An 8,513-nucleotide genomic window follows, 5' to 3' on the forward strand; every position below is an offset into this window, starting at 1 on the left:
GTGTCCAACTCAAAATTTATCTTCTTAAGTGAGATTTGCTTCCCATGGAAAAAACCCTTTATTTTACTCATAATAAAGCCATAAATCTTCATATTTTTGATTCTTGGAAAGTAATTCAAAGCAAAAATGTGAAATGATTAAGAAAAATTTGGGATTAGTAGACACTCTGAATTAGATTTTAATATTTTTAAGGCTTAATCTTGGTTTTTGAAATTGTATATTGTTTCTAATGTTTATTATTTTTTATTCTCTTTCAAATAAAATAATTTTTAAAAGTGTTTAAGGTCTGTAATTCCTAGTAGAAAGTCATAATCTTAATGAATACTCTAATGGCAAACCACTGCAAAATGTTTCAGCTCCTTTTGGTGCAGAGGGAAAGGGGAAAGGGATTATCTTCAAAGCACCCGGACTTTCCTGATGAGTAGGTCAGAGGTACAGTGGTTTGTATTATTGGGATATCCATTAAGTGATCTAGGTTGCATTTCCTTTTTGAAAGACTTTGTCAGATATGCATTATGTTTGACATTCAAATTTGGCTGACAATTTACCAGTGTGATTCATAATCTTTGGGTTATTCTTGTGTTTTGACATATTGGCAAGATTCTGGGCCACATCCTAGAAGGCTATCATCAATTTGGATAGTTCAGGGTAGCAAGAACCTCTGGATCACTAGGAATCTCACTGAGCTCAGCCATCACTGACATGCCTACTCCATTCCAGGCATCTCTCCTGGGAAATTATCAGGCATTGTCCCAGGAAAGCCACCTGGAAAAGACTCATACTGAACTGCTGATTGTCCTCTGGCTTCTTCCTCCCTCTCAGCTTTCCCATACTCTTATTGGACCTTCTTAGCCCTTTCTATTCTTTCTTTATTATTCTTCATGTTTTCACTCATACTTTCTCTGATGTTCAGCAATTTTCTGGGCCCTTGGCTGAACTTTCAGCATTGTACTTGCATCCTCATCATAATCTAGTTTACAAGCAAAGGCAACATGGACAGCTTCTTCCCTATGGCCTAGGAGTTTGTGAGTTTTCCTCACTTGTATGGGTGGGCTGAATCAAGATTTACTACAGTGGTTGTGTCATGATCTCGAACAGCAGCATCTCACTTCTGCAATTTGATCAAGACACTGGTTCTCTTGGCATACAGGAAGGCCAAGAAAGGATTCAGCTTGATGGCATCTGTGAACAAGTCAACAGCTTTCTGTAATTTGTCATCATTTAGAGCATCGGTGGCAGTCCCTTTTTATTTGCTTGATCCATTATCTCCTCAGTTATCTCTAGATTTTAAAGTCACATTTCTTGAGGGGTAAAAGTGTCTGATTCAATTACACCTTAATTGTTGACCTCTAGATCACTTTCATTTGATGGCTCATGTCTTTCTGTGTTCCTCTGCTTTTTGGTTTTTCTTCCTTCCTATTTTCTTCTGATTTAGCTTTATGAAAAGCAGGTGGTACTTTACACACCATGCTCTCCACCCACTCCCTCAGGAAGTGCATCTTCCCAGTGTGCAGGATGCTCAGAACTTGCCTACAATTTTCACAAAGGCCTGAAGCTCATTTACTTTGTGGGGATCCATAGTTCACCAACCTTGGGAGGCTGCTGAGGAGGCTATGGCTAGATTCCTGGCCTGAGTGCTGGCTGGGTAAGACTGCAGAAGGCCAACCTTTTTTTTATCACTGTGGTTAATGTAAGGGATATTGTTTCTCAAGTAACTAAGAAAGCTCCTGAGAGGGCTCTGCCTCTGTCTCTAGAAAGTCCTGGTTGGAGGGCAGGGGCTCTTAAGAATGCTGTTCCATCATGAAACGATCTCCTGGGTGGAACTCAGCCCTGCTCTAAGGCAGCCCATGAGAGGGCTCAACTCTTATCTCTTTAAAAGTTTATTGTTTCTAAGAGAGCCCGGGATCCACCTCCACCCTGATCTGCTGATCTCAAGTAGCTAGAGTAGCTTCCCCAAGAGGGGTTCCATCTTGATATCTTAGGAATTAACTGTTTCTCAAGTGGCTGATTGAATCCCAGGGTAAGTACCCTCAATCCCTTGGGAGTTCTTAAGTGTGGAGCCTGACTCCATACTTCTTTCTAAGGGGTTAACAAACCAGTGAACCTTGGAAATTGCCCAGCAGACCTCACCATCCCGATGCACTAAGAAATGGAAAGATGGGCACAGAGTAGCAGTCTAAATTAAAGTGGTGTGAAATTCCTTAGGTTCAGACTTTTATGGTGCTTTATCTCTGTAAAGACCCAAGCATAGTGGTACTTAAAGAGGTTTTCAATGGCAAAATTCATTATCTTTCATAATCCTGTGCTCAATTGACCATCTGTCTCTCAGGAGGATATTGAACTCTCTCACCTGTTTCCACCAGAAACCAGTGTCCTAGAAAGAGACTCAGTATTTTAAAATATGACCCACTTGACGGACATGATCATTTTTTTGTTCAGCAATCATGATATAAATGAGGATGAATGAGAAGGACTGAGAGATATAACAGGTCAAAATATGCTCAATTGGCAATTCTTTAAGCACACCCAAGTTGTCCAAGGAGAATCCCAAGGCCACTCAATGTGTCTCAGTTAATTTTCTCATTTATGAGATAAAATACCAACACCCACATTAAAGGATGCAAAGTTTATTTTGGCTCACAGTTTATAGAAGTTTCAGTGTGTAGTCAACTGGCCTCAAGACAGGTTTTCATGGTAGAAGGACATTGAAGAGGAGAAACAGTTCATGGCATGACTGGGCAAGCAGAAGGCATAAAATGGCAAGCAATAGCACACAAAGCTGCAGCAACAAGTGACCACAGCAGCTCTCTTTCTGTCCCTCATATTCTATTCAGGATATCTGCCTTCATACCTAGAGTGAGCCTTATCCACATCCATAAAGATTCCAGACCAATCAGTGGACTAATTCAGCAATCCCATATGCATAATCCAAGCATCACACGTTCAAAATCCAGTCACAGCTAAAAATCCCTGCTTATGACTGCAAGAGGCTCTAGGGAGACTAGTACACACAACACATAACAAAATCTCTGCAAAGAAACAGGACACTTGGCATGAGACTATACCAAGCTATCTCTTGGGACCTGCTCTGTGTGTCAGATGGCTAATGTGCCTGACTTATGGCACTGGAGGATTGCTTGTCCCCACTCCCAGAGAGTCTAGGCTAGCCAAAACTCTTGCTTTTTGCTTTGATAAAGAGAACTGAAAAAGCCCAAGGCAACCCACAATGTCCCTGTCTATTGACATCTGTCTCCCTCAAGAACTCTAGGTGACCCTAGATAACATGGGTAAGCAAATTTAATTCCTTATAGATCTGTTTTAATTTGCTTCTCTGGAAAACTCTCCTCTAAACCTATAGCTGTATTTGGGGGTCAAGAAGCACCCTACTCAGAGCTTTTTTACTTCTGCTCTGACATATCGCTTTGAAAGCCAAATGTTTACTTGTGAGTTTTTTATCATCCCACTATGTCCTACTTCCTTATTAAGAAGAGATTTATCAGCATAATATGGGGAGAGTTTCTCCAAATCCAGCCAAACCAAAGCCTATTATACCATTTGTATACTAAGCTGTGTTTTTAGACACCCCAAGGTTACTATTAAGACTTGTACTACTCTTAATGCTGCCTGTTTGATTTCTACAGGCTGAGAGATTAGCCACTCTTGTGAGCAGGTTTTTTTTTCCAGACCTATGCAAGCAGACATAAAATCAGTGACCTGCCTCTCCAGGACCCTGAGGAGGTAGGTATGGTTCGCTGATGGAAGTAGCTTTGTCCAGGAAAGACAGGGAAAAGTAGGTTATGTAGCTGTCAGTTTGCAACAGGTCACTGAGGCCAAGCCCCTTCCCCTCAGGGACTTCTGTTTAAAAAGCAGAGTTCATAGTTATTACTGAGGCATAGAAATTTTAAAAAGCTAAACATGTATACCCTTTTAGATATTTCAAAGAGACGAACAGCCCACTGTGGTATGCATGCTTTATATTCACCAGCGCTGATGTATGCTCATCCTAAATATGCTGTTCAGGTGCTACATGCCCATGCCACAATTGGGAAACATGGAGGCTTGTTAACTAACAACCAATCATATGTAAAGCAGGACATTCTATAACTCCTTGAGGCACTCTATCTTCTCAAGAAGATTGCTGTCACACATTACAAGGGACACCGAAGACATATTGAAAGCCTCTTTGTAAAATCAAAAGGCTGATAGACAAGCTGCAGTATTACAGCTTCTCAAGACTTTGGTCTTATTCCCAGTTCTGAGGAACCATTAAATGGTTCTAAGTAGTCCTTCCTCAAGGAATGCAGTGGAAAAGCTATAAAATAAACATGCATGGGAAATGATCACTTTCATTGTCACAGACTAGGAAGAAAGTGATTTCTTTGAACTTCAGGAAGACCCTAAGCTCCTCATCAAACAGCAAGACTCAAATACTGTTCCAGTGTAGATGGTACTGAGCCACTAGGGTGGATTGCCAACTGGTGGTCAATTTGTAACACTCAGTTCAACTGAACCAGCATAATTGGTGGGTGTGTAAGACCCACCTGAGTGTTGTTGCCAGCAAAATAAGAGGCAGAACTGGAGAAGAAGGAGGGAGGCTGTTGGGAGCTGACAACGTTGTGAGGAAGCTAGTGGAAGCTGATGGAGAAGCAATCGGAGGGCCTTGTCATGCTGACTTTCTTGATGAACTCTCATTGTCAAAAGAACTTGGGACCTTGTTGCCACTGAGAATAGCTACTGTTAACTTTGGAGGAGCTCTAGTCCTCACTTTTAGCATTACTTTTTGGCTCCAGAGGGGAACATGTTGCACTGCTCAGTCTCCTGAAGAAGCTTGTCCTATTGGCTTTCCTTAGCTTTCTTCATCATTGGAGGAGCTCAGGACCTCACTGTTGCTGAAGAAGGCTGTGGTACTTTTTGTGAAAGCTCTTTTCCTTTCTTTGAGCATTGCTTCCTGGCTTCCATGCAGATCCCTCATCCTGATAGCATAGATCCATCACACTGTCATAGACATTCTCACTTCCACCACTGAACTTTGGGACTTACCAACACAAATCTGTGAAACAGACCTGCATGAGACATTCCTATGGGCTCTAGGCTTCCAGTCAGATGCATGGGAGGCATAGTTATGAGTGCTAGATCTTTGGCAGGACTCACGCAGGATATTAGGATCCAGGCCCTCAGCTGGATTCTTTGGTCCTTAGTGCATAGACAGATGTCTTGCACTCTCTTTTTATTCACATATGATTCTTTGGGTGATCATTTCAAAAGATCTTATGAAATATTTGTTGTATTTTACTTCTTTCAAATACCTGAAACTGTTATTACCATACAAGCTAGGCTGTTAAGCTTAACCTCACTATCTGTCTGAATATCAAACATCTTAGGCATAATATGGAACAGGTATTTTTTATCTAGTATTAATATGTTGAACTTTAAGTCCCTACAGAATAGGATGAAAAAGCATTTAAAAATTAGAATATATTTTTTAAAATAGGCATAAAGAATTATATAACTTTTATGTTCACACATAAGTCCATGAATCTAACCATATACAACCTTGAAGCAGGACAGTCCCACAACATTCCTTTTCCTGTCTCCTGCCTTCATTCATCACCCCCTTCTTTTTGAACAATCACCTACCTGAGAGACAGCACAGCAGCAACTGGCATGTCATGACAAGCAGCCAGTATTGTGAAGACCAGAATGACGGGCACTCCAAGCATGAAACTACTATTACAAATTGCCATCTTCAGTGCAATTGCTTAGTTCACAAGTGTCAGTACATATAGTTAGTCAGGGTGAGAATCATTCCAATTAACTGCTAGATTAAAAAATCTTCTGAAGATTCTCAGGATCATTTCCTTGTCCATCTTCTACATATAACTGTATGGCTTGTCAATGTCATGTTTCCTATCTCTTCTCCTTTCCCTCTCTTAATTAGCTAGTCCTAGAGTTCTTGTTTTCCTTTTACTTGTATTATACATTTCTATTTGTATTTCTTCTTTTGAGCTCTTATACTAGGGAAAATATACAACATTTACACATGTGTGTCTGGTTTGTTTCACTTACGAGTATATCTTCAAGTGACATTCACTTGAATATAAAGGCTTCGTGTTTATCATTCTTTATAGCTGAATAATACTCCATTGTATAAAAATACCAATAAGCTTCTCTTCTGGAGGGTTAACAACCTACGTTTGCAGAACAAAATTAGAGAAAAAGGAGGGCTGCAATGAAAGCCAACATTTTGGCCCTAGCCTTCCAAGTTCAATCAAGACTCAGACATATGAGATCTTGTACTGTAGCGTTACATAACTCAGTAGTGTCCCAAATTTTCTGATCAAGGAGATTATGGGGTCAAAGAGGAAAATGATCAATGATGTAGAGTGTGCCTAAGGAGAGTCACATGGAGAGAAAACATTCTCTCAGGCTTCTGCAGAGAGCACATTGGCCAAGCAATGGCCATGACTCATCCACATGACTGACACTGAAAAAGGATCTACAGTCTGAGGTACAGGATCTCAGGATAAATCCTGAGGGCATTTAACTGACCTTCTCAGACCCAAAATCTACAACTCGTTGCATAGGTCCTGATTTACCTTGGTCTTAACCGTCCAGCAGAAAAGTATAAAAACGAAGTATAAGAAGTAAAGCCATGTTGTCATGTTGAGCTTAATGAATAGAGGGATTTGTTCTAATAGTGTTTGTAAATAGGATATCATGTCTGCATTTTGTACAGCAATTAACCACTAGGAAGAATGTATGCAATGTGTTAATTATTGAAACTGTCCTACCAAAAAAATATTAAACTAAGTGGAAACTCTGAAAAAAAGTATACAATAAGAGAAATAAAGAAAAAAAGAATTATGATGTGTTGTGTACAGGTACCAGCTCCCCACAGGTAATGTGATCCTTATGAACTACAAAAATAAAGAATGACAGTTAAAAAATAAAAATAAAATTACATTTAAAGAGAAAAAAAATCCCTGAAAGTACAACGGCCACTAATGATACTAATTAACCACAGTTTTTAAATGGGCACCTGTAGTGATGCTCCTGTTTCTAATTAAATCTATAATATAGGTAATCTTGCTAAGGCTATGGCTCTCAGTTTCTTAGTAATGTATCTAACATTCCTCTTTGCCATACTTACCTCCATAGGAAACATGCAAATCTAAAATGCTCCTTCTTATACTTGGGCTCTACATCCCCAACTGAATGATAAAGTGACTCTCCTTACATTCATCAAGCTTTCTCCCACATAACTGGCAGTTCAACAATATTCCACAGGTAGATACTAACTTTTTTTCTTATTGTATTCTGACAATTTGTTTCTTTAATCCAGCCAATGAGCCATAGCACCCCAAGGTAGTTGGAGAGCTTAAAATCCCCAGGACGTAGGGGCTATAGCCCCTTTCATCAGGAAGTAGCTATATGAATATAGAGACCTTCAATCCCTCTGAAGCCAATAAAGAAATATAGGGTTATGTGCCCTTGTAGGAATGAGGTATGACACTGGAGATTATGGCATGGCAAACAAATCACCAGTCATTCAGTCATGGGGATGTGATTGAGATCTGTTAATTACAAAGCCTCAGGACAAATGCACAGAACAGTTTCCCAAACCCTGAACCCGGAACCAAGGATTGCTGGCTTCAATTCTTCTTACTAGGACTCAAGTAAGTTTTCAATAACACAGCTGAGACCGGATGTCAGCCCGAGGAGTGGGAATACAAAAAGAGTTGTCACTGAGCTCTTGCCTAATGTGTTCTCTTTCATGGTAGTTTCACTTTTCCAAATTTTTACTTGGCTCCAACTCAGACTGTAGAGAAGGTCTCTTTTTCTACCTTTCCTAAATGTAAAACCACAGTACCTTTTGCACTTGCTTTGTCCATTCCTTTATTTTTCTTCTGGGTTGTAGCAAGTGGCCGAGGTGAACTGAACATCTCACCATGGTAGGTCAAAAGTGAGGGTCAAAGTTTTAAATGCTTTTATAAACCTAGTAGGATCCTCTGAAATCCTTAGCCTAGCCATTCTTTACATTGTTGCATATTTGCAACTGAAAAAGGATCTGAACTAATACTTCTTTAAGAATAAATGCCACTCAGTAATTTTTCTAGGATTAGTGTAATGAAAGGAAAATACAAAACACCTCAAGTATGCTGTGTATTTTGTTCACAGAAACATTATGAAGATAAAGTGAAGTAAATATCTGCACTGTTTCACAATGAGAAAAAATGATAAAGAAATACAAAGAAGTAAATAAGCCATGTATTATATGCTTTAAAATGTTGAATGCCAGGAAAGTTATTATCATATAATTCTCTCTTAAAGGACATCAAAAGGAAGTGCAAATTTAAAAAACATAATGGGATAGAGCTCATGCCTAAAAACTGATGTGTCAGCAGAAATTTCATACTTTTTTAATATAGCACCCCTTCATCAAATGTCCATAGAATTTAAAAAGTAAATGATTATAATCATCAACTTACCTTCAAAGAGGTAGTAAAACTAAA

At 39.4% G+C, this 8,513-nt stretch overlaps 1 pseudogene; it reads right to left on the minus strand.

The window, feature by feature from the left end:
• Positions 1-513: 513 nt before the first annotated feature.
• LOC101575457 lies at positions 514-1,579 on the minus strand (annotated as a pseudogene).
• Between the last annotated feature and the right edge of the window lie 6,934 nt (positions 1,580-8,513).

The sequence above is a fragment of the Octodon degus genome, unplaced genomic scaffold (assembly GCF_000260255.1).
Source record: "Octodon degus isolate 3935 unplaced genomic scaffold, OctDeg1.0 scaffold00069, whole genome shotgun sequence".
Taxonomy (NCBI): domain Eukaryota; kingdom Metazoa; phylum Chordata; class Mammalia; order Rodentia; family Octodontidae; genus Octodon; species Octodon degus.